Here is a 25,977-nt window from a genome sequence, read left to right as displayed (position 1 = left end):
AAAGAGACCACTCTTACCTCACGACTGCCATCTGTTGTTGTTTTTTGCATACTATTTATCTTCTTCCATAGTTGATAATAGAAGAGTAGAGAAATTTTGTTGTAAATAGGATTCTTTTCATTTCGTTTGGAACTAATCTAGTTGAAAATGTCACTTTCCTTTCTTAAAACCCTTGAAAATGGACTTTAGATTGTCTACGTAGTTTATGTAAACTGCAACCCAATGTAATCTACGCGTAGATTACGTGTAGACAACGCATGTAGACGTAAACTTATAGTCTACGGCACATCACTGGTCTTAAGTCTGAAGTATTTATAATATTTTTCTATGTTAAAGAACTTTTTTTTTTACAAATTTACTGGTAACACGAACAATTTGAATACACTTAATCCTTGTGGCGATACAAATAATTCCACAGTATTTAAGTGAAGTCGGTACAGAACTTCTTGCGCAAACCTCACCGTAAACAACATTTTCTCGAGGTAATGAGTGTGCAAGACAACAATAAACATCCTTTGGATAACACTAACAGAAAACCAGAAAAGCACAGAAGCAGCCGACCTGAAACGCATGCTCCGACACAATTCATTAAGAGGTGTGTACGTTGGTAGACAAGGCCCTCTACGAGGACAATTCCAAGGCTTTTTCCATATCTTGCAAGCCACGTATTACAACCTCGTCTGGCCTGAGTACGTGAGATTTCCCACGTGTTGCGTCGGTGAAATCTGTAAGGTTTTACGTAACTAAAAGATAGCTTCTGAAATGATGAAATTTCAATTGCAAGTATTCGGAACGTGGAAGGTTATGAGGGACGAAACACCTTGATCTTACTCAACCAAAGATGCCCGGTGCTATACGAAGCATAATTCCTTCTTAGGAGAGGGGCGAGAGGGAGGGGCCTATAAAAAGTAAAGGAACGTCCAGATATATTTCGTAATTCCTTCTAGGATTGGAACAGTGAGGAGAGCTTTTCAAACCTCAGGAAAATGAACCTGGTAAGTACATGAAACTATTAGCCATATTAGGATTCTTCTATTTGGTTCATTAATGATATGATGTGAGTCCCGGGGGGGGGGGGGGGGGGTATCAACCTCGTTGCAGTAGTGGTTATCCTATCGCGATTTGAGGCCCCACAATATCCCGAAAATGTTTCGAAAAACCCCGATATTTGGTCATTTTAGTTCCAAATTTATCCCCAAAATTTGAACTTACATCCTCCAGAAAAAGAAATTTCTAGATAAATCCTAGTTCTAGGTCTTGGATGTTTCTTCCACCATCGATTTCATCACTGAGCCTCATCGCCGCGACACTACCTAGAAAGCTAGGAAACACAGGCGTGCGCACGTGGGACAAGAAGGGGCAGTTGCTCCTCTAATACTCTTACTTAGAAAGTTAGTGTGGAGGTATCTCATCACTCTTATTAAACGAAATTATTCGCTTTAAAAAATTAAGTATTTTCAAGCCGACGAACGTTCCAAGCAATTAGAGGGGGGCGTGCATTATTTCCTATGTAATTGAACTATTTAACTTCGTTCTCTAGTAAATTTCTTGTTATCAACACTATACACTGTATTCGTTACATGTGTTACCTCTATGTGTTTGCAGAATAAATTGCCCATACATTGGAAATCAAAGGGCTAGTTTAGTTTTTCTTTGTAGACAAGGTTTAGCATTAAGAGGGCATCTCCCTAATCTCCCTCCCTGTTGGAAATGAACAAATTGTGTGTAGTTATTTTGATTCTGCTGCATGGCCTCCCAGATGGCGCAGTGGTAGCGTCGTCGCCTTGTAATCTAAGATTCCCGGGTTCGATACTCGGTGAAGTCACATAGTGGTTCGGATCCCACTTTAAACTGTAGGCCCAGTCCCGATTAGCCTTACTGTGCATAAAGTTGACTTAAAAAGCCAAATCAATCAATCAATCTCTTTGATTCTGCTGCATGAATTACATGTGCATTAGTGTGAACCACAGGATGATGGGGGTAGTGGAATTGATGCAACAGAAATTTGAATTCTTCAAATACAGTGATTTTCGGTCCGGACACACACTATATACGACCCTGTTCCATACCCATCAATACAACAATTTTTCTTTCTCCGATTGAACTTTGTTCCCCTAATCAGAGCGCCCCTATGGTAGAAAAGTGAAGTAAAATAATCAGGGAAAATCAGCGAATGTATACCATGGATAGTTTCATCACTGCTAAACAAAGGGGTAATCAGGAGTGTATGCAAATAACTAGTAACCAGTAACGTTCAAGTAACAGTTACTTGCAAATGTAATTATCTACTTTCAAACGTAACTCTTACAGAAAGTTTTTATAATAGAAGTAACTTTATCAAGTTACTTTACGACACTTGAATTGTTCACTTCAAAATTTGCAATGCGAAGAATGGGCGTGTAACCTTGTTTCCAACAATGTGTATTCTCTGGATGCTAAGGGGGACGGATTCTTGTAATGACTGAGGCGACCAGGTAACAGCTACCTGTTGGCTAGACTGATGGAAGGGAGATTCCTTACGTTTTTAGGTTCTGGTAATGTGTTCTACTTCACAATATATCCTGATACATTTTGACTTACTTTTTTAAAATATATGTACATACTTCCTCAATTTAGCAGCGAGCAATGTAATTTTTAAATATGATATAGTTGAAGGATCGTCTTAAGAAGTCCACGAGTTGTTACTAAAAAAAAAATACTCCCAGACTATTATATACTCAGGACCTAAGCTTTCTGTATAAGTTATAAGATCTTCAATTTATGCAAATCTTCCATTTTCTGACTCGATTGAAAGCGAGAGAGATAGGGAGGGCATGGGGGAGGGGGAACGGAAAGAAGGACAGATGAGAGAAACAGAAAAGAGAGATACGATGGAGAGGAAGACTAAGAGGGATGGAGAGAGAGATAGAAAGAGACAGAGAAGACTAAAAGTGATAGAGAGAGAGACAGAAGGGGAAGAGGATACTAAAAGTGAGAGAGAGAGAGACAGAAGGGGAAGAGGATACTAAAAGTGAGAGAGAGAGAGACAGAAGGGGAAGAGGATACTAAAAGTGAGAGAGAGAGAGAGAGAGAGAGAGAGAGAGATAACAAGAGACAGAGAAGACTAAAAGTGATAGAGAGACAGAAGGGGAAGAGGAGACTAAAGGTGATAGAGAGAGAGACAGAAAGAGACAGAGGAGACTAAAAATGATAGACAGTGAGGGGGAAGAGAAGACTAAAAGTGATAGAGAGCGAGAGAGAGAAAGAGAAGGCTAAAAGTGAGATAGAGAGAGAGAGAGAGAGAGAGAGAGAGTAGAGAGAGAGAGAGAAAATAGAGAGAGAGAAAGAGTCAGAGAAGACTAAAAGTGACAGAGAGAGAGGGTGGAAGAGAAGACTAAAAGTGATAGAGTGTGAGGGGAAGAGAAGACTAAAAGTGACAGACAAAGAGATAGAAAGAGACGGATAAGACTAAAAGTGATAGAGAGTGAGGGGGAAGAGAAGACTAAAAGTGATAGAGAAAGAGATAGAAAGAGACAGAGAAGACTAAAAGTGATAGAGAGCGAGAGCGAGAGACAGAGAGAGAGAAAGAAAGAGTTCGAGAAGACTAAAAGTGACAGAGAGAGAGAAAGAGGAAGAGACGAGAATGAAAAAGGAGGAAACAGTGAAACAGAAAGAAAGAGATTGGAGAGAGACAGAGAAAGTAAGACTAAAATGGATAGAGAAAAAGAGAAAGAGCAATAAGGAGAAAACGGAAACAAATAAAGAATAATAAGAAACAGAATGAATGTGATAGGACAGAGAGAGAGAAACAGCCAAACAGAAAGACTAAAGCGATAGAGAGAGGAAAAACAGGGAATGGGAGATAAGACAGAGAAGTAGAGAAACTGATAGAAAGAAGGAAACGGAAAAATATGGACAGTGAGATAGAGAAAAGCGTATGCGAGAGAACTATACAACCTCAATGGAGCACACTCGAACAAAATTCTCCGATGACGTCAATGGCCAGTTTATTCAATCAAAAGTCTCCCTGCTACTAGAACATATATAACGCAGTCTGAGAAGGTCGCCATTGAGATTGGGAATGTCGTCAAAATCGAAGATGAAGGTTGGAGCAACTCATTATATCACAAAGTCTACTGTAAAAGGCCACTTTCTCTCGTAGCACCCAGTTATTTACCATTAGTATGCAACATGAATCGGTTTATATAGTGTTCTAATCAAGATTACGGGCAGTGACGTTATCCAACCATTCATAAATGCCAAGAACAGGGCACGTGCCGTAGCCTTGGGTTTGTGATTAGTGGAAAGGTACTGATATGATGACGTATTTTATACGAAATGTTCCCCACCATAAGCCATTGTAAAATTAACTGTCGCTGGAGCTGTGCGATTTGATTCCATGTGCTTTATTTAGCGTCGCTGTTCTACTTTTGGCTAATCGCAGTGATGAGGATGAATGATGATATGATAAAACTGATGAAGGGGCCCATGCCAAGGCATAAGAGGTCTAGCTTGATACCAGATGGAGGCACAAGTGATTCGGATCCCACTTTGAACTGTAGGTCCAGTCCCGATTAGCCTTCCTGTGATTAAACTGGACATAAAACTAGGGTTTTTAAAGGTCCAGTAACCCATAAATTCTAATGGGTTTTATTGGGTTTCGCTGAAGGACCGGAATCTTTTTTCTCGCACAATTTAAATTCGGTCTAAGTTGCGTATTGTTACATTGAAAAGAGGTTCCTGGATCGTATTTTAATTGTTCCTGAAAAAAGGTTCCTGGACCGAATTTAAATTGATCCGGAAAAAAGGTTCCTGGACCGAATTGAAATTGATCCGGAAAAAAGGTTCCTGGACCGAATTGAAATTGATCCGGAAAAAAGGTTCCTGGACCGAATTGAAATTGATCCGGAAAAAAGGTTCCTGGACCGAATTGAAATTGATCCGGAAAAAAGGTTCCTGGACCGAATTGAAATTGATCCGGAAAAAAGGTTCCTGGACCGAATTGAAATTGATCCGGAAAAAAGGTTCCTGGACCGAATTGAAATTGATCCGGAAAAAAGGTTCCTGGACCGAATTGAAATTGATCCGGAAAAAAGGTTCCTGGACCGAATTGAAATTGATCCGGAAAAAAGGTTCCTGGACCGAATTGAAATTGATCCGGAAAAAAGGTTCCTGGACCGAATTGAAATTGATCCGGAAAAAAGGTTCCTGGACCGAATTGAAATTGATCCGGAAAAAAGGTTCCTGGACCGAATTGAAATTGATCCGGAAAAAAGGTTCCTGGACCGAATTGAAATTGATCCGGAAAAAAGGTTCCTGGACCGAATTGAAATTGATCCGGAAAAAAGGTTCCTGGACCGAATTGAAATTGATCCGGAAAAAAGGTTCCTGGACCGAATTGAAATTGATCCGGAAAAAAGGTTCCTGGACCGAATTGAAATTGATCCGGAAAAAAGGTTCCTGGACCGAATTGAAATTGATCCGGAAAAAAGGTTTCTGGACCGAATTTAAATTGATCCAGAAAAAGGGTTCCTGGACCGAATTTAAATTGATCCGGAAAAAAAGGTTCGTGGACGGAATTTAAATTGATCCGGAAAAAAGGTTCCTGGACCGTATTTAAATTCATCCGGAAAGAAGGTTCCTGGACCGAAATGAAATTGATCCGGAAAAAAGGTTCCTGGACCCTATTTAAATTGATGCTGGAAAAAGGTTCCTGGACCGAATTGAAATCCTTTAAATATGAAAAGGCTCTACACTGTCTAGAACTTATTTACGTTTCCTGATTTATTTACAATTCCTGGACCATGCTTGATCGATCAAAAGTTGCCTTCTAAAAATGTCCGCAAGTACGTTTTACATTGGAATGTCACACTGCGGTTGTAGAAAACGTAGCTCAGGGAATAAATCAAAACGCTCTTGTTCTCTCGTGGCCCAGGTTCAAAAACTCCCTTGTCGAAGAGTTACTGTACATAACGCAATTGACTGACTACATTAGTGTGGCGTCACATTAAGTTCAAACAAACCCATCACGTGTTGCTCTGGCATCCGATCCAGGAACCGCAGCCAATAGGAGCCGTTGATGAGGCAACGTGAGTCTGCTTGTTCCCAGCAGATATTACAACAGGGAAGGGCAGTGCTGCTACAACCAAGTGATGGAACGCGCGCGAGAGAATGGGGCTACATGGTAAGGGGCAACGTGACTGCAGCTTTTGCGTTTCGCCCATCTCTACCTTGTACTTACCTTAGATTCTCGAGACAGCCAGCACCTGGATTAGTCTTTCAGGCTTTCAAGTGGATAAGTCTTTATCGTCAGGTCCGTATTCGATCAAAGTTGCGTATTGTTTCATTTCAATTCGAAACTTGGACCCTATTTAAACTAATTCGGAAAAAAGTGTTCCTGGACCGTATTTAAATTGATCCTGGAATAAATGTTCCTGGACCGTATTTAAATTAATCGGGAAAAAAGGTCCCTGGACCGAATTGAAATACTTTACAGATAAAAAGATTCTTTACGGTCCATAACCCATTTACGCTTGCTGATTTTCTCTCCTGGACCGGAATTGAATTTATCTAAAATTCCTGGACCTTTAACAACCCTGCAAAACCAAAAATCAAAACTCAAATCCACGCCAAGGCTGGGATTCGAACCCGAGACCTCTGGCGTCTTAGTACACTGTGCTAACCAGACCGTCATTGAGATCGATGCTGAGGCTGTGCGAGAGTGCTGAAAACTGTATTGGGCGCAAAGAACTTTTGAATGGCCACCACGCTCGCCGGATATAATTCCATTCCTTGGTGTATAGCATGAAGATTATCTATCTGGTCCACTTCCGCACCATGCTATAGCTTCAGATGATGTTCCCTGGGTGATCAACAATCTCTGATTCCTTCTATAGACATAGATGGGGAAACTCAATGGAGGCCATTAAACAAATACCGTAATTTGGCTTATGGTGCAGAACTTTTGGGACACCCTGCATGTCGCTTAATGCTAGTTCCTATTTGAATAAGAAGATCAGATAACGTTGATTTTCTATAAAGATTAAGTTCCACATCTGACTGCAATACTTATGACCAAACGAGTATCCGGGATTCGAACCGAGATCTTCATGTTAGCCTCACAAGGCTTTCTTGGTGTACTACAAAATCAACAGTGAAAGAAAACCTGATACAACAGCAAGTAGAAAGAGACAGAGAAAATGGGGGAAAATGTGGCCTTCATTGTTTGACGTGAGTAAAACCAACTCAGTCGGGACATGAACCTGAGTTTTTTTTCCGGTGTAAAAAATTAATTGAATTTTGTTTATTTATTAATTGTGGCCGCCCGCAGAGTTATATGGTTACACTGGACATGATACAATAAATCGTACAAAATTCAAGACAAGACCGAGATTTAGTGTACGAGATATTCAACTGGTACGAAACCTAATTCATTAGATTAGATGTAAGGCAGTGTTGCCACAAAAGGAAAAAGTTCCCTCCAGAGAGGGAACTTTCCCTCAAGAAAGGGACATTTCCCTTATAGTTCATAAATTTCAAGCTGACTTAAGTATTCCTCATTACTACTACTGCCCACAATAAATATAATAGTGCATAAAGTTTTGTGATGGCCGTTTCATTCTTTCAAAGACGAAGGAGGGTGCACAGCACCCTACGACGCCAGGGGTTCTTGATTCGAATTCCGGTGTCCCATCATCTCTTATCTTCGCGTTAGCCAAAAGTGGCGGAAAACCGAAGTAAAATCAAATTAATCAAAGATAAAATGGAATATATGGATAAAAAGGAAAATCGCGAGATCGGGTTATCAGCTTATTCATTCACTTGTGGTGCAATAAAAATCGGACTTTATTTAAAATACTGTATCAGACAGTTATCTGTGACATAATTTATAGATGGATTGTAAGTGTTGTATAATCCTCAGATACTTATGCTTTAGCTTGTTTTAATAAATATTTATTAACTTTTTTGTAACTGTTTGGATAGCAAGAACGAAAGAAGCTTATTCACTGCCGACTCTCATCCTGTCTCTAGTGGTGCCATCTGTACTTTAAGAGCAGAGGTAGATAATTTTCTGAACGTCTCCGTGTGAGTCTAACCAGCGAAACTGAAGAGTAAGGGTGGTCAAGATTACGTCAGCGATTCGCTGTAAGGGACGATACGTGATTGGAGGTTTCGTAAACTGAAACTCTCTCTCAAGTTGCCAGGTGTGTTACGGAAGTAATCCCACTATAATAATGTACAAAATTATGCGAGATATACAAATGAAAAAATCTTATTCGTAATGCTTCCGTCTTTCCAGTGCGGTAAACAGTCACGAACCACTCATAATAAACTACAAAAGAAATTCGAAAGACATCTTACAAAATATTAAAAACCTCAAAACGGCGTGACTATTACATGCCGTTTATGTATGGCACAATTGAATATTCGGGTGAAATCTGATCCGTGACCTCTCCAACCTTAAGACTCATCAGACTGAAAGTGAAACTGAAATAATAATGTTAATTCACTGTTATTTCCTCCCTACTATACCTATCTCCAACAGTGTTGCAATATCCAGAAGTATAATTTTTCCCATTTAAAGGTGCAACATTTCCCTTCTTCACCAAATCGTCCCCTTAGATTATAAAAATGAAGTTGTCATCAACAATACTTCTTAACTATTATTATTATTTATTTAATTATTGTTATTAGCAGAAGAAGAATTATTACAATTTTCACTGACTCTCAGAAAAAAATAGGCATCATTGAATTGAAGAAAATAAGGAGGGCATGCAAGATAATGAACATTAGTGATAAGAAATTGAATACTTGAGTGAATAATTTTATATTACAGAAGTTAGATAAAGATGGGAAAATATTAAGTGTTTCCAAGGCAAATTTTAAACTTTGTATTTCTCTTTGGGCGGATAATTTACTAACGAACAAAAAGATAATGCGTTTCAACTCTATTGGCCTCAACTATAATGTCTGAAGAGGATACACAAATGTCATTCCAATTTTCTCTTTTCCCGTTTCCCGGCGCCAAGGGATATTTTCCTACATATGCAACATTGTTCTGAGTGCGTATAAAAATGAGCGAAAGAAGAGGTAAAGCTTGTTTTTGATCCTCAACGCTGTTCGCGCATTACTTCATATCATGGTAAGAGCAATTTTCAATATTATTGACCTCACGTAGGTCAATTCTCGAACTTTTATTTCATGATAGATGGAATTTTGCCTTATATACAGGGTGTCCGAATTGAAACGCCCTAATTTCAAATACTTATATTAAACATAATATACAGGCAAGAACAGTGTGGTAGGTGGTATATGGTAGGTTAGCAGTGGAAATTTTAAATAGGTATTGAATAGTTGCTCTTTTTTCAGAATTGGTTGTCATTTTCACTTTTCACCCACTGGAACGATACAAAATAAACGAATCCTTACTATTCATTATCCATTTAAAATTTCCACAGCTAAGCTACCATATACCACCTACCAGACTGTTCTTGCCTGTATATTATGTTTAATATAAGTACTTGAAATTAGGGCGTTTCAATTCGGACACCCGGTATTTCTCTCGAAATTTCCATTTACTCATAATACATTATAATCGAAAAATTCAGGGATATAAGAAGTGACCTTTTGGGAGCATTCTTCCAGATATTACCCCCTGGAAGATAATATCCCGTTTCGCCTAATGGCTTTATCAGCGCAAGATTATTCAAGTTGGTTTGTTAGCGTATTATTGTTATTGATTGAGTTGCTTTTAAGTCCACCTTATGCACACTAAGGCTAATCGGGACTGGACCTACAATTTAATGTGGGATCCGAACCACTATGTGCCCCCACCGGGTATCGAACCCAGGACCCCATTATTACAATCCGACGACGCTACCACTGCGCCATCAGGAAGACCCATTTATTGTCTTATTGTGTTCAGAGGCGCCAACTTGAGATACATTTATGGGGGGCAGAAAGTGCCCCCTTCCAAAGTCGGCACCTATGATTGTGTTACTTTGTTATTGGGTTCATAATAACTACCCTATATATTGTGAAATATTCATAAATAGACGTGTGTCTATTTAGTTGCACAATTCGCTAAAATAAGATGTTATTAGTTTTTTCTCACCTGTAAAAAAGTGCCAGTACTGCGTAAAGTTGCGTACCACCAAGAACAAAAGTACTGTATAAATACACAAACATACACCGTGAGGGTAAAAAGAATGCACTAGTATAAGCAAAATCAACTCTGAAAATATGGGTTCGAAAATGAACCGTTTCTGGGATAATTCGGAATTATGAACGTATTGTTAGGATCCACCACTGATGTGGTTTATGGATGATGGTGTACATTCTGCTGTAACTGTGCGAAGATATGGATCAATTGAGTTGGGCCTGTACCGTTGCCTCCCCGATCACCTGATTTGAATCACCTGGATTTATGTGTCTGTGGTAATCTGAAAACCTCAGTGTACAGCTCCCCCATTACCTCACAGTCAGTATAACCCTCTGTGGATTATCCAGTGAAAAACAACGATCGTTATGTCTAAACTACTTTACATGTCTGTACAGTGAGAAAAATTTAGTGTTATTATGACGTCATTGAAAAATAACCGAAACTCTAAAATTCCTTTTTTTCATGCTCCTTTCTGACACAGAACCCAAATAAGGATAAGTATAGATGGAACTATATGACACAAGGAAGTCGTTCTACAGGGGCCATGAATTGTACGAATTCCATAGTGTGTTTCAATAATTTTATAACATCGCTAAATTTCTCACTTAGTGTACGTACGTTATCATTACAGTTTTTGTTAAAGTATTATATTAAATTTGATTTCCAGTACGTTTATCTTCTATATATACAGGGTGAACAGAAACTATAGGGACAAACTTCAGGAGGTTATTCCTGACAGATAAAGGAACAAAAAGTTCATATCAACATATGTCCGGAAATGGACCGTGAGTCTGCAATAAAGCAATTAGTACCGGTACACATTACATGACATGACATTCATCCATGTTACAACAGGTGTTCAAAGTGGCCTCCGTGGGTTGCAATGCAAGCGTCCACACGTAGCATCATGGATTGCCTCACTCGTTCGAATGTTCCAGCCTGTACCCGAATAGCGCCACAGGCTACACGGACACGCTGTTCAAGGGTCTGCACATCAGGGACTGGCTCAGCATACACAACACTTTGCAGATGCGCCCACAAGTAAAAATCAAGGGTTTTAGTCCGGTGATCGAGCGGGCCATGCCACAGGGCCTCCTCGTCTGATCCATCTTCTGAGTAAGATGTTGTTGAGGCATTGACGAACAATAATGCGAAAGTGGGCTGGCGCTCCATCATGCATCAGCCACATTACCTGTCGTATTGTCAAAGGCACATTCTGAAGCAGAAGAGGCAGAGTGTTCTGCATTAAATCCAGATACGTCTCTCCGTTAAGGCGTTGTGGAAGAACAAATGGTCTAAGTACATAGGTGGTCGCCAATAATGCCTGTCCAAACATTGATGCTGAACCGTTGCTGATGAGACGATTGAACCATTCCCCGAGGATTGGCTGTAGACCACAGATGACGATTGTGTAGGTTGACGATGCCATATCTACCAAAAGTTGCTTCATCGGTGAAGAGGACTGACGACAGAAATCCCAATATGGTAGAGGCCTGTTGCGAAAACCAGCGACAAAACCGTTCCCTTGGAGGAAAATACGCTGGTGATAATTCCTGCACACGTTGCAGGTGATAGGGATAGTAGCGGTTTTCATGCAGGATACACAACACCGTCGCTTGGCTTACAACATGCTGGCGGGCCACAAGCCTGGAGCTTGTAGAGGGGTTGTTCTCAATATAGTGTAGCACATGTTCCTCCAGATATGGTGTACGCATGTGCCGCTGCCGACCTCCTCCAATGTTCGCCTGTATGAAAGGATCCATGCTCACACAAAAGACCATAAATGGCTGTAAAGGTTTGTGGTTTGGGTGGGGCTGTTGTCCGGGTACGTGGCTCGATAAATCCGTGCGGCCTATCGACTGTTTTCATCTGCTTGACCGTATACGAAAACCATCATGGCATGTTCCTAGTATAATTAACACACCATGGTGCTTTGACGTAGCTCCAATCACACAATATATTTATTTACATTAATGAACTCAACAGGCTGACGGCCAGTTAGAGATTTCATGTTACATAATTGATCAGAGATACAGGTTTTCAATACAAAAAAGCACATTGTGAGTGTTGTTATGAGAGGATGATGTCGTTCTTCAGTGCCATCTACCTTGGCAAATATGCATTTCCGGATATATGTTGATACGAACTTTTTTGTTCCTTTATCTGTCAGGAATCACCTCCTGAAGTTTGTCCCTGTAGTTTCTGTTCACCCTGTATACAAATGGATGGATGTGTGTTTGTTCCGGCATAACTCTCGAACGCCTGGAGCGATTTCAACTAAACTTGGTACACATATCACTTGCAGTATGGAAATAAATACTGTCGAGGTAAGACACCCCTAAGGGGGGGTGGGAAGGGGGTGAAATGTAAAAATAATCGAAAACGACCGATATTAGTGTGGAATCCATAGTTTTCGGGGTCACTAAGGTGAATAGTGACACTCCCAATGCGTTCAACTCAAAGACACTAATAGCACCGGCCCGACCCTGTGGCCGAGTGGTTAGAACATCATCGCGCTGCGACGCCTAGGGTCCCGGGTTCGAATCCCGGTTGGGCTTGGTTGTTTGTGAATGTCCATTCATCAATTTCATCATTTCATCACTCATCCCCATCTTCGCAAATTAGCCAAGAGGCACAAAACGCGAAGTAAAATAAACTAAATCAATCAATCAATCAACTAATAGCAACGCTATGGTTGGGGGTGTGAAGGGGGTGACATGCAAAACGACCGAAATTACTGTGGAATTCATAGTTTTCGGGGTCGCTACGATAAATAGTGACACTCCCAATGCCGTCCAACTCCAAGACACCCCTGGCACCCATAGGGGTGGGGGTGGGAAGGGTGTGACATGTAAAACGACCGATATTAATGTGCAATCCATAGTTTTCGGGGTCGCTAAAATGAATAGTGACACTCCCAATGCAGTTCAACTCCAAGTTCATTTTACACTATAGTTAGAATTCATTATTTTTCTGTCAATGCTGGGTAATCAGTAAGTTTACATTATAATGAAACAGTGAGTTGATTACGTGCACCAATATTTCAAGAATTCAATATTTGTTAAATTCCATACTATACATTGAGTATATAAACGGCGATCATGATCTCTGATTCTATCAGATACCTTTGATATATCTACTAACTTGATTCGTAGTGACGTGGTACCACCAGGAACATTACTGCTTGCATAACAACCATATCTGCTGGAAAAAGTGATTTGATATGAAACTGAGTAACGCTTTGAGCTATGATTTTTGGCCTACAGCAAGGTCAGTCCGACAGGTATGCTAATAAGATATAAATTATATGTTGTGTAACTATTGGGCGGGCGAAGGCAGTAATTTGTTGTGACCTTCTGAAGGTAAAATGGGAAAAAATGATTGTGTCATAATCAAATTTTGTCTTCGATGATACATTGCGGTTTCTGATAATACGGAATTTGAATCTTTTAATTATCATGCTTATTGTTGCACAAAACTATTATTCCAGGGTTGTTGAAGGTCCATTTTAAATTTTAAATAGATTTGGACCGTAAAGAACCTTTTTTTATCTGTAAAGTGTTTAAATTCGGTCCAGAAACCTTTCTTCCGGATCAATTTAAGTACGGTCCCAGTTTCGTATTAAAATGAAACAATACCCAACTTGGACCGAATTTAAATTGTGCGAGAAAAGAGGTTTTGGTCCTGTTTCGGAACCCAATAAAACCATTAGAATTTATGTGTACCTGGACCTTCAAGAACCTTGATTTTCCCAAGTATTCCATGCTGAGTAGAACTGCAGTGGTCCGGAAGATACGGGTTCGATTCCCGGAGTGGAATTTATACTCCTGCATAAAGCAGCTCAGGGGTTCACCCAACCTATAATAAATGCATAGCTAAGGGTAAAAGCGGCTGGAGTGTGGTGCTGATCACATAGCCTCCAGAATAATAGTAATAATAATAAAAATAAGTCCTAGACCGTGAATGTTGAAGCCTTACCTACACATCTCACATGTGCCCTCGTGGCACGGGCTTGCCCGTCGCCTTATAATCAAATGGTCCTGGGTTCGATACCCGGTGGAGGCCTTAGTTGTTCGGATTCCACTTTTAAACTGTAGGACCAGTCCCAGATACCCTATCTCTACACAAAGTATAGATAAAACAAAAATAACTCAAGTAATGAGCACAAGAAGATTTAACTTACGTTGCTCAGCTAACGTAGTTCTGGCGACATATATTGCAATCAGTGATGTTTTTAGTAGGTAACCAAAATGCCATTCCAGCTCAGAACCATGTTATATGTGCCGAATGCAATTATGTTTAACTTCTATTTTTGGCTCATTTCTTTTCGGTCTGTCAACACTGCTTCTTTGCGACTTAAAGAATAACACTCATAGAGGGCGCTACAATTTGAAGAGAAAATTCTCAAAAAAACAGTGCTTTGTTTTTAGAAACAAGGATGGAGTAAGCATAAAATAAATGCCTTTAATTTAAATTTCTGACCTAAATATTTTATATTATTTTGACAAGTTTAAAAACGTCATCTTTGGGTGCATTTGAGCGAACTCCATCAAACCTTTTTATGGCAGTAAGATACAAATCAAAAGCAACAATTTTTTTTCTTCTTGAACTTGTCTTTCATCTCTCCTCCTTACATTTTCCTTTGTTTTTGTTTTTTTGTTTGCTATCAGAAATTGTTGAAAGTAAAATTAGATAAATTTCAGGTAAAATATTTTCAAGACATAAATAGCTTAAAGGTATAGAACGAGCGAGTTTTAATTTTTACTATACGTATTGCAATGCTGCAGTCACCAAGTTAAAGTATTTATATTGACTTTATTTATTCATAGCACCAACTGACCAATCAGGCGTGTCCTGCGTCATAAGAAAATATGGGGGGCAAAACTTAATTGACCTTGATAATACAATAAATATTAAACGATATGAAATACAGTGTGGCCTTAACAACGGCAACAGGAATACCTTGATAGCAACACTTTCGGTTACCTTATTTTGGGTCACCCGTTGCTTTGATTCTTCATAGTTCTATTTATTTTCAACAAAAGTGAGCGGTTATTGAGTGACTCTTTTATTTATTTTTGGTTATGTAGCGTCGTATTTCTAACTAATAGTTAACCGTGGCGATGAAGATGAGTAGATGATTAATGAAATAATGAAGAAACTCACAAAAATAATCTGGGTTCTAATTCTAAGGAGTGGATATTATTTGTGCTAATGTATATTTTTTTTCTGGTTAAAAGAATATTTTGTAATTTAGTCCAATATTACTCTTAGAGTGCAGTAGAACAAAAAAATCCTAAACCTCATTCACCTATTTTTAGAGTATTTATTATATCTACTCTGGCGCCCCTTGCAATTCAAATAATTAGGGTAGGAGGCCAAATGATTTTTATACAATTTTTTTATGTACACATAACTTATTTATAAGCTTTTTTCTGCCTAAATAAGTTTCTTATGATTTTTTTAAGTCCACTTTATGCACAGAAAGGCTAGTCGGGACTTGAACTACAGTTGAAAAAGGGATCTGAATCACTATAGTTCCTCCTTTGATTACAAGACAACGACGTTACAACTACACCAATTTGGGAGGCCTATGCCAAAAATAATTTACATCAATTTATCATAAAGAGTGGTGTGCTATATTTTAGAATGGGAGTGCACTATAGGTAATTTCATGTGGGAATTCTTGCAGCAATATTTCTGCAAGAAACTGCTCTTGGGTGCAACCAGCCTCTCAAAAGTGGGACAGCTCTTGTGATAAAGGTAAGTGGAAAAGTAGTGCTGGTCACAACAACGCCTCAAATGGCTGATGTCGTGAATGTGCGGAGCTCTACCCACATCAATGATTTATCCATACATCCTTTAACACACTCCAACATTACTTCAATGCTCCCTAAAATAATTCACAAATGCCCAATTTATGGTCATTTTGGCTCTAAATTTACCATTATACCTCCAAATACAAACTTGCACCTATCAGATGGAAAATTCTGGATGAACACCTCACCCCTACACACCCCATAGGTCTCCATGACGTATTTCTTTCATTGTACAGATGGTAGTGTTACTTTTAGACCCCAAAGTGAAGTGACACATGGATATGTCACTGTTACAAATAGCAAAATCGGAATCGTCATTGTATTTCACCTTAGTATAACGAGAGTCATTCATAAAAATCTCTAAAGCAGCACGTCATAAGTGCAATGGGGGGATATATTTACATTTGGCAATTACGTTTTTAGTGAATACGTTGAGAGAAATATATATTCAAAACACCTAACCTACCCATCTTTCCGTAGGGCAAATTTCAACTTATTTATTTCATCTCGGTATTGGTTGAATAGCATAGCCAGATGTCGGCCACACCTGGTATTGCCCTCTGACACGACCAATGTTGCCAGGGCACCTCGTAATATCGTAAAAAATATACTTTCTTGTGAATATGCCGTAATTAACCCCATAAAATCGTCTGTAATGCATAAACTGTGTAAATATTTTTTCGTTCGTTTATCATATAAATCCACACAGACCATCGTTATGCATGGAAAATTATTGCAAGTGACTACTCCGTAGCAAGTATTTCCACGTACTGAACTTTCATGTATACCATGACTTTCTTCATTAACGTTTCAAAAATATCCACAAAGACAAAGTTAACGTCAGCGTAGGTTTCATGTCTCTATTGCTTCTGGTACAAAAGTTACGTACATTCAATTTTTCGGTTGCATGACTTTTCGGACACTCTGTACATGAAAAACTCAATATGCTGACCAAGTCAGAAATTTATTTTATTATAACACATAAACTAAACGTAACGTTTCAACCTTCTAGCAAGGTCTTCTTCAGACTCTGCAACAAGTACAAATGTTAGAAGGTTGAAACGTTACGTTTAGTTTATGTTTTATAATAAAGTAAATTTCTGCCGTGGTCAGCATATTGAGTTTATCATATCATTGAAAGTCTGTACATATCTCTGTTGCGTGACTTTTCAAACACGCTGTTCATACCTTTTGTTGTGTAAATGTACATCAATTTAAGTATAAAAACATCATTGTTATTAATCAAAAGCTGGTAATGTATACAGTCAATATGCTAGATAATATTGTTACTTCTTCCTGTAGCATATATGGAGTAAAATTAGCAAGGACACAGCTTAGATGACGAGACCCAGTAACCACGTAATGCGCCATCTGTGTTTCGCCTAAGGAAATGCGTCATCATAAATGAACAATGACCTTTACTGAGGTTGTACAATTCATAATGCTTAGGCATGAGGAAGTACTTCCGAAGTAATAATTCTCAGAAGCGAGTGACCTGCAGCAAGGTGAGATGACTTTCAATGAACGAAAGAAGTAATGGAAAGATTTTTCATACTCACTTTCACAACGTGACGCTGCGATTTTTATTAATGGTCATATTGCACTGCCTAAAAATGAATTTCTTTTGGATGCTTTTGTTGTACACTGAATCGTTTCCAAATGCTACCAATTTATATTTAATACTTTTTCTTGGCGAGTTTTCATTTGTAGGAAGTATTTCGTATTTCACTTTGATTGAACTTGGTTATTTTACGTCACTTTTATGCCAATTTTGGCTAATCGCGAAGATGAGGATGAGTGATGATTAGACATCTGATTTTTAGGTTCTAAAAAGTGTGTTCCTAAAATAGGTTCGAAAAACCGTAAAATATGTTCGAAAATCATAAGTTATACATACTCAAAAAATCCCGAAGTATGTTCAAAAAGGCTTAAAATAGTTCAAAATTCCTGAGAAGTGCTGATTAGGTATAGTCACCGGCAATGAAAATGGGACACCTATATCCTGAAATACGCACTATCTTGCATAACGTTATGTGTGTTGCCTAACCATACGGCGATGGCTGAACTTACCATTGCAAATTTGCTATTAAAATTCACACATCGCAGTATAAATAGGCAAAATTCTTTTCTCATGTTATCCACAGCCTAACTTCGAACTTTTGTATGTTAGGATCATCTTATATGCTGAAAATAATCTTTCAACAAAAACATAGTCAGTGGTGCAAACTTCAATGCTGAAATGTTAGTTTGCAAGGCGTGATTCGTAAATGCTACAAAGCACCGAAGCGACGCGAAAGTGGGCAAGACCACACAGATCAGACCACTTTGGACTGTACAGGTAACAGTGGCACCAGACATTTCGCTTTGTTTAGAGCTTTGAAAAATCGGCATGGAATTGGAGGAAGGGAAATCGAAGAGAGTACATTTCAAACACGTTTGTCATTTTATTTTTTCTTGACCAAACAAAGCAAATGCCTCTGTGTGACATAAAAATCCTGCAAAACCTTTAAAAATATATAAAGAAGTAAAAAAAAGTTTTGATTTAGGCCCATAAACCTAAAATAGGTTCTAACAAGCAAAATAGGTTTCTTTAAGGCACTATAAAACTTCATCAGTTGTTGCGTTTTTTAACGAAACGCTGATATAACTTATTATTTCTTAAATACCTGTAAAGGAAAAAATAGGTTAAAAACCTAAAATTCGAGGTGTAGTGAAAATATGAATTGATGCAGTGACACTCGCAAAGAACACTCAGGCCGGAATTCGAATCCGAGACCGCTGGCGTCATAGCGCGCTGTTGTAATCATCCGCCACGGTGGGCGGCTCTTAAAGGTTCGGATCCCACTTCAAACTGTGAGCGGAATCATAATTGCATTACTTATACCTTCAAACTATCTCTTCACCCGTCTGTGAGATATATTTACTACTCCAAATGTTTTTATTTGGGGGGCAGAAGAATGGAAGACATTTTTAGGACGGGTTAGAGCCAGTGATGTGCGTCTACGCGTAAACAACGATAGTCTACATTCTACACGTAGACTATTTTATACACGTAGATCACGTAATCTATGTAAACAACATGGCGAAAGTTGATAACTTAGCAAAGGGCACCGTGGAATTAAAAGAAAATTCTACTGCGTATCAGTTGCTGATGTGTGAAGAGAACTTTTCATACTCTTTCTTCCAATTTCGAACAATATCTCACCTAGGAAGAAACCTAATATAAAAAATATTCTAGTGTTTTAAAGGGAAAATACCACTCTTGCCTCACGACTGCCATCTGTTGTTGTTTTTTGCATACTATTTATCTTCCATAGTTGATAATAGAAGAGAAGAGAAATTTTGTTGTAAATAGTATTCTTTTAATTTTCTTAAGAACCAATATAGTTGAAAAGGTCACTTTCCTTTCAAGAAACCTTTGAACATTAATTTTAATGCACTTTAGATTGTCTACGTAGTCTATGTAAACTACAACCCAATGCAATCTACACGTAGTTTACGTGTAGATAACGCATGTAGACGTACACTTATAGTCTACAGCACATCACTAGTGAGAGCACATCTGGTTATAACGCCCCTGCTATGAGGCTGTACAGTCACGGACACTTCTGCGCTGTAACACTCCCATTAATTTTCAATGGAATCAGTACAACCCAGAAGTGTCCGTGATTGTACAGTGTCTCTCAAAAGTTTTAGGACAACGACATTTTAAGCTAGGCAACCCAAATTACATAAGGCGCTGGTGGGTTGCGTGTAGAGTTAGGCTCAATTTCAGGGTTGCCATATGCACAATAGATGTTTATGAAATACGCAAAAGGAATACAACCAAGTATTATTGTATAAAACTCTAAAAAGATTGAAAAGTTTTCATCATGTGCAATTCTCCATTAAACGTTTGCGCCTATTCGAACTACCTTTGTTTTCTTTGTTACAAACAAGTATACTTTGCACATTACACGTAGGAGGAGAGTTGCATCTACATTTCACACTGGTCAGCTCCTCCTAGCTATTCTCAAGAACGAAAGTTTGTAAGGTATTGGTTACCGTTGTGTATTGTCAACCTGATGGTCGTAGGTTCAAACCCCTCCGGTGGCAGAAAATTTTCGTAAGTTTTAGACATATCCCATTGTGTTCATTGTCCAAGCAGTATGAAACGGAATGATTCTGGTTGGAATTGACGATGGGGGGAGGAGAAATGTTAAATAATAAAACCTCCATTTCAACGAACTGAGAAGTGAAGAAAAATTGGATAATTCTTATAAATATGAAAATTACATTCATGTATTTAGTGGTATAATCGCAGGTAAAATCAAAGATCTTACGTGGCAAATAATATCTAGCTCTGAACTCAGCCAAATGGCATTTCGCACCGATCTCATACATTTTCCAATTCATTTTAAAATATTATTGAATGTTTCATGTCGATATTTTGATCAATGCATCAATTCTTGAAGCTGAGACGATATCTTCTGCAAATACCTCTTCTATCCTCTCGTCTCCTTTCTCTTCTCTCCTTCTCCTCTTCTTCTCTCCCCTTCTTCTCATCTGCTTATATGTTATATCGTCTTCCCTCCTGTTCTCGCCTCTTGTCTCCATTCCATTCTTCTACACTCCTCTTATCTCCTCTCCTGTCTTAGATTTCTGACTCCACTGCATTCTTCTACTCTTCTTCTCGTTCTTCTCATGTTCTCTTATTTACTCTACTCTCAACTCCCCTCTTCTCGTCTCCTCCTCTCCTCTCCTCTCATCTCTTTCCCTCCTCTCTTCTCCTCATTGCTCCATTTTCCTCATCTCTCCAAGCCTCTTTTCCCTTTCTCCTCATTACTTCTCCTATCCACATCTGTCCTATCTTTTCTTCCCTTATTTACTTTCCTCTTCCCCTTTCGCTCTCTCTCTTCTCCTCTCATTTGTTGTCCCTTTTCGTTTCCTCTCTCCTCTTTTCCTTTGTGTAGACTCATCAGCGATGAAATACTAGAAAATCGATTTTCTTTCTTTCAGAAAGTATTTCTTATTTGCTACAAATGTAATGCTCATATATTTTTTTAGAGTTTTATACAATAATACTCGTACTTGGTTTTGTTCCTTTCGCGTATTTCATAAATATCTATTGTGCATATGGCAACCCTGAAATTGAGCCTAACTCTACACGCAACCCACCAGCGCCTTACATAATTTGGGTTGCCTACTTTAAAATGTTGTTGTCCTAAAACTTTTGAGAGACACTGTACAACTAACCCCCAGAATGACTCAACACCGTCTGGATGACATTTCTCAAAACGGAATCACCTCTTTTCCAGGAAACGAGACATATTCACCTGCCGAAGAGCTATTTTCCAAGGTACTTCCGCATTTCCAATCTGCGTGCCGGCTGCTTTACTAACCCAAACATACCCTCGCGGGCTAATCTTCCCTCAACTTGTCACCCAATCAACCAAAGGTCATGAAGAGAAAGGCAGAGCGATTGGCCAACCCTAAATAGCTTTGTAAGCTTGACATTGAGCTTCTGTTCTGTGTGGGAAGTGTGGAGGAATATAGGTCATTGGAACTGTGAAGCCAGAGCTAAGGCCAACCATTATCGCCTCTGCTTTGGCTGGTCCGAAGATGACATTGAAGAACTGACTGACCGGAAGCAGTTCTCGTGTGTTGTATAAAATAAGCTTGCTTTGTCCGAGGCATCCGTAGTTTGTTCAAGTATCCATTAGGCCGAGTGGTCATAGCACTCAAGTACCATGAGAAGTCAGGTAAGTTATTTTCCTATCTTTTTGTATGGACTCTCAAATATCATTCGTTTTCAGATCGTGTTTGAAAATCTCGTCAAGAGATGTCGCGCTCATCACTTCAATCTTCATTTGTTTTTTTCCATTAAGAATATATAAAGAAAATAGAAAATGCTTCACAAAACTCTAGCAATATAACAAAAGATATTGTTATTAAGAAGTGTATTTATTCTTCTTAGTAACTACCATTCTATTATGATTATAAATAAAATGTTATCCAGGTATACAATATTTAGGGGCATAATAGAAGAAAGAAAAGGAAGATTTGAAATTGTTCAAGTAGATCTTCTTAGTTTGTTATAATCTGTCTGTGCATATATTTAAGTTAGCAGATTAATAACGAGCAATATATTATTTATATAGGTACGGCGAGGCTTGCTACTAAACCTGAAATATTTGACGTTATCGTGACTCCTAATTTTTACGGTGATATTATCTCGAAACGAGGAGAATGTCATTAAATGTGTGAAAGTGTTAATACTTTCAATTTGATTGATTTATTTTACTTCGCATTTCTGCTACTTTTGGCTAATCGCGAAGATGAGGATGAGTGATAATAATATAAAACTGATGTAGGGATACGCAAAGAACACCCAGACGTGGATTCGAAGCCGGGATCCCTGTCGTCGTAGCGCGATGTGCTAACGACTCCTCCACAGAGGCAGGCCCTTTCAATTTGAAAGAATATGTATATTCTAACAAAAAAGTAAAGTATTACATATAATATAGGATACATGATTTGAAATGAGGGTAATATGTAATCATATGTAATCCGACTTTCTTATGTTAACTTGTGGTGAAATGAATGTCGTTGAATTTGTGTCATTATCAATGCATAGGTTTGTTCTCAAAGTCTGTGTACTATTAAACGCGATATAATGTTTTACGTCAGCGTATATTGTCCACATTCCGAAAAAGATTACGTGCTTGTGAAACAGTGTCTGGAATTTGTCACCAAGTGAGTGAATATAATACTGATCCAAACCATTATATCAAAATAATAAATAATAACCTGTGGCTTGACAGCCCTTGAAGGGCCTAGGCCGATCTCCCGACTGCCAGTCTCCCTCCCACAATCCTACCTAGAGGTGTGGAATCTTCAACCGGGAATGGGGTGGCTTTGACTCAGCACGTCGAACTCACAGCCGCTATAGGAGATTTCCGAGACCGTGTTACGCTACTCACTCGTAGCTCCCCAATTTCTTCACGATGGTGGGTTGCCACCGGTCGTATACACAGGCCGCGAACCCAGGCGGACTCGAACCAGTGTTGCCACATGAAGGGAAATTTCCCTTTTGCAGGGAAATTCGGACCGAAATTTTAGCCAAAAGGGAAAACGGAATTTCGATGAAAAATACCACAATTGCAGGGAAATTTTAAAGTCATCTCACTGTATTACTACAGTTTATGTTAATTTCGAATTTCATATCCCCATTTTTTATATTATTTATTTTTCTATTCCTACTTGTTTCTGCTCCTTTAAGTTAATTGTACGTTGCTTTTATGCATCTTTGGATAAATAATAACAATGAGGATTAACGATTAAATAGATTCCTGACCAGGACTCAAACCTGCAACATCTGGTCAGGAAGTGATGAAACTGAAATATGGAAATTTTTTAAAATATTTTTTATTCCAACGAATAATTCCACCACCACCACTAATAATGCTGCTACTACTACTAATTATTATTATTATTATTATTATATAATTTGCTTAGGTGAAGGGAAAAATTGGTCCAAAAAGGGAAATTTTGCACGTTGGAAAGGGAAATTATGCCCTCATATTGTAGCAACACTGACTCGAACCCATGCCGTACCGTAGTCGGAACCCAAAGCATAACGCCATAGACCGCACGGCCATGGAGGAGGCCATTATATCAAAAGTAAAGTAAAAACATAAAATATGAAACATTTGAATTAACTTTTGTGTAGAAAACTAACAGTGTAACATCTAGTTATTAATTAACCATTCAATAACGATTATAACAAAGATCAACAAATGATATAACCAAACTGTACACTATTTTCTTACACTTTGAATAAAACTAAATTTGTTATATTGTAACACAGTTTCAACTGAACTAAATTACCATAATACGAGTTAATTGATTTAGTATATTTTACTTTGCTTTCCTGCCAGTTTTGGCTAATTGCGAAGATGAGGATGAGTGATGATATGATAAAATTGATGAAAGGACACTCACAAACACCCATGCCTAGGCAGGGATTCGAACTCGGGACCCGTGGAGTCGTAGCGCGATGTGCTAACCACTCCGCCACGGAAGTCGGCCATAGTACGTACATACTGAACGATCGAAACTAGATTTATGGCACCAATGAGCAAGAGGTGAAAAAACTTCCCATCTAATAGCTCAACGAACTCAGAGAACTAAATGCATCTAATCGATTGATGCACCAGAATGCATCGGTTGATGCACTAAAGTGTGGTTTATGGCTTCTTCAAAGAATCAGATTCACATTTGATGCATTTGGGTGCATTATTGTATGTCGTGAAAGAAACACCAAAGTGCATAATTTGATTCAAGTAAGGATTCCTTTCAGTCGAGATGCACTTCAATGCATCAGTTTTGATGCACCTTCCTGCATCCTTTTTGATGATGCACTTAAACGTTTCGTCTCAGCTACATAAACTCAATATGGGAAGATTTACCATATTGCAAGATTGCAAGGTAAAGGCAAATCCATAACCAATTGGAGCAGTTGACGTCATTATTACAACCCATGGAAGTACAGCGCCACATTTCAACCTGGTGGCTAAAAATTGAACTATTTTTCTTTTTAAATCTCCATCCTCTTCCCCATGGTCTGCATAGTGGATTCACCCAATTTGAGAGTTCTAAGATGCCTCAAATAGGCTACAGAGGGTTCTGAGTTGGGTAACTTTAATTCTGGCCAGCTGGGTGCAAACTTATATGAGCCTGTGAGGCTCGAGACCGGCCAATAATTTGTCTGTTGTTATGTTTTAATATAGAAATAAAGTCTCCGCGCTTAATAAAACAAATTCTTTGGTCAGTATGCACCCCTAAGAAATCTCACGACTAAATTAATGACTGACTGTTGTCAAAATGTTTCATAAAAATTTGTTAGTCTTCCAATATAACACTATTCAGTGTCTTGTATTATTTATACTATCCATGGTCACGTCGTTATTAGGAAGTAAGGAAGAATAAGGGTTTATAACCAAGAATAGGTTCAATAGACCTAAATACTATTAAAATGGACCGAAAAAAGCACCGAAAATGCAAAATAGACACCAAAAGCGATTAACATCCACAGATTTTTCATCATTTTCCAGGATTAAGCACTCAAAAAGCAGTTATCTTCGAAATAGGCCACTGTAAGATTCATGTATTTCTCTCAAAAATTGCCTGATTGGTTAAGCACACATTTTCCGGTTAAGGAACAAACAAATGTTTTCTAAAGCAAATCCTCAGCCTATATATGACATACATTATTGCATAAAATTATACAACAAATCTCCCAGTTGAGCGGATCCAATGTTTATCAAAAGATGGCGCCCCTGCTCGAGACTGGTAATTTAGGTTCACTATAACCGAATGTTCACTACAAGCAGAGTTGCCTCTATAGTAAATTGACTTTCTCTTTCATTGTAGGTTTTCCTCGCTGTCTTTTTGATAGCCCTTATCAGTGCGGCGTCTGCCTACCAGTTTGGTGGTTTCGGCGATTTTGACTTCACATCATCTTTCGGCAGTAGCAATGGATTCTCAAACAACTTTGGCTACAGCATCAACCAGAGACCCTTTGGCCAAGGCTCCAATGACGTAGGGCCAGTACAGTTCCCAGTGACTCAATAACCAATCTAACCAAAGTTAACATTCAAATGTATGTGATAATTTAACCCTTACGTGTACAAAATATTAATTTATGAGAGAAATAAAACATTTATGAATGATTTCAACTTACATTTCAATTAAAACAGGTTGGAAAGTAAAATGATTATCATTGTGAAGAAAAACGCTAGATGTCTCTGTACCTACAATAAACGGAAAAGAAAGGTACGTAAGGAACTAGCACAAATATCCAAACCTTACTTATTATCATATGAACTTTTCTCTGTCGTATTCAAAGTAAATATAACATATACAGCACAAATATTCTCAATTTAATGAAAACTAATGCTTCACAGTAGCTGTCGTTGCAAGAATAATTACAAATTGGTATAGCTTGAAACATCCTTATGCATTAGTTTGTAAGTT

General features: G+C 38.5%; 1 long non-coding RNA gene across 1 annotated transcript; it reads left to right on the top strand.

Annotated features, from left to right (window-relative positions):
* Positions 1-895: 895 nt before the first annotated feature.
* Positions 896-25,673, top strand: LOC145981065 (uncharacterized). Its single transcript, XR_014440923.1, has 2 exons — positions 896-995; positions 25,375-25,673. It is a non-coding gene; the product is annotated as an uncharacterized LOC145981065 (long non-coding RNA).
* Positions 25,674-25,977: the final 304 nt, after the last annotated feature.

The sequence above is a fragment of the Lepisma saccharinum genome, chromosome 28 (genome assembly GCF_977018435.1).
Source record: "Lepisma saccharinum chromosome 28, izLepSacc3.1, whole genome shotgun sequence".
Classification (NCBI taxonomy): domain Eukaryota; kingdom Metazoa; phylum Arthropoda; class Insecta; order Zygentoma; family Lepismatidae; genus Lepisma; species Lepisma saccharinum.
Note: the sequence above shows the minus strand (reverse complement) of the source record. Positions and strands in the feature narration are given on the sequence as shown.